Below are 2,048 nucleotides of genomic sequence, written 5' to 3'. Positions count from 1 at the left end.
CTCAGCAGTGTACTTCATCAGTCAGCCTGTTCTGCTCCCCACTCAATCTCTGGAGAATCCTCTCACTGCCCCTGCACCTCTGGCCTGTACCCCAGTTCTGTATGCATCAATAAATAAATCTTTTTAAAAAATGAGCTTTGGTAAAAATCAGGTTGCCCAGTGGTTTCTTCATCACGTAACTGTACGTGCCCTATCAGCAATTGATGATCACAAGGAGATAAAGCTAAGGTCAAACCTGGTGTGTGTACTTGTGGGAACAGACTTGCCCTCTCTGCCACAGTTTTAGTTTTGGCTTTTCAACCCCATGTCCTCAAGCTATAAATTAGTCAAGTCTCCAGCACTCTCTGCCCCCTGGTTTGCTTCTCCTGCCACTCACACCGCTATGCCTCATCGCTGAGGAACTTCACAGGCTTCACACACGGTATGAAGTGAGGAAGAACACACTGGGGGTTCCCACACTTGCAGGCCAGTGGCTTTGGGCCATGACTGAACAGTGAGCTTTAACATCTGTCATGGTAACAGCCATTCTCGTCACACCTGGGGCCTAAAGAAGAATGTGCAGCAGGTCAGCACCTATCTCTGAACCTGCTTCCTCAGGTACAAAATGAGCAGTCTGTGGCCTGAGTTCAATCCCCTGCCAGGGAGCTGATCCATATCTCTCTCCTGTCTCACCCACTGCTCCCCTCTGCAGTGTATTTCAGTCAGTCGGCCTGTTCTGATCCCCACCCTGTCTCTAGTGAGTCCTCTCATCCACCCCCACCTCTGGCCTGCACCCCAATTCTGCACAACAGAAAGTCTGTGGTTGGCTCTCTTTCCAACTACCGTTGAATCTGGTGCTTGTTCTCACACCCGGTGATTATCAGTACAAAGTTCAAGTGAACAAAAGAGCAGAACCAAGTTGGAGCATAAAGCTCAGTTCTCCTAGTTCTGCTATATTCTGTGCTTTCCACTTAGACGCGAGTCTTACCTTTACAAAGGCACTGTCTTAACCGAGGTTCCCCTCAAGCGGCCAGGACAAAGACCTCCACATGGGTCACTTTGGGAAGTGATCCTGGATGTGGCAAGGGATGGAGCAGTGAAATGGGAGGAGTCCATTACATGGTTTTTCCTGAAGTGCCTGTCACATCAGGCGCCTGGAGGGCCGTCCTACTGAACAGTCTGAGGTGCTCATGAAATCATCTCCAGCTGCTCCCCCAGATGGTGTTAGTCAGGGAAGCATTTACCCTTCAGCTTCTGTTCTTCATGATCAGGGGTGACCCTGTTGGGAACTGATGACCTGCCCCATTCTGGATGGCATGCGCTTGAGATGGCCCACACGGGTGCTGAGGACACACGGTGGGAGAAGGTGTGGTGTGGAAGGTAGGATGGCCCAGGAGGGGCAGGTTGATGCCTGGCGGGACTGGCTTTCACAGCCACATCTGAGAAGCAGGTGGGGATTAGGTGAGGGAAGCCCGGCCGTGGGTGCCCACTATGGCACCGTTTAGTCTGCTTTAAGGCACGACTCAGTCTAGGAGCGACACATTTATCATACAGGGCCTCCCCATCTTGCTTAGCAAGTCAGGGGAAGAATTGTTAAAACCTGAGGTCAACTCACAACAGCTGTGGAGGTTTTGCTTCCTCACCTGTATGCAGAGCAGAGAAGGTGGGAACTGCGGGGCTCCCCCTACAGGATACAAGGTTAAAAGGGCTTGAGGGCCAAAGGTGGGATGCGCACCCAAAGTGTGTGGCCCCACTGAGTATTGGGGGGGGGGCTGCCTTTGGCGGGTTCACAGTGTAATGTCAGGAACTGCTGGGTGGGTAAAGGGTGGGTGGGTATCAACGTCACATTAACCTGCGGGTCCAAGTGGGTGCTGTTGCCCACAACCGTCCACCTACCTCCCCCGCCCAGTGCCTGCCTCTGTCCTTCCACACACCCCTGACGCACAGGGGGGCTCCGAGAATAAGCTATGAGGCACCCGCATTTTAAAAAGTCGGAGGCAGCTCTCCTGCCAGCCTGTTTCTGTTTGCCTCCTTTTTCTAATAAACCCGCCCTTTTAAAATTAAAAAAA

This window comes from Condylura cristata, unplaced genomic scaffold (genome assembly GCF_000260355.1).
Source record: "Condylura cristata isolate star-nosed mole 26May11 unplaced genomic scaffold, ConCri1.0 scaffold00009, whole genome shotgun sequence".
NCBI classification, from domain to species: Eukaryota; Metazoa; Chordata; class Mammalia; order Eulipotyphla; family Talpidae; genus Condylura; species Condylura cristata.
The sequence above is the reverse complement of the archived record's forward strand: the minus strand, read 5'-3'. Positions refer to the sequence as shown.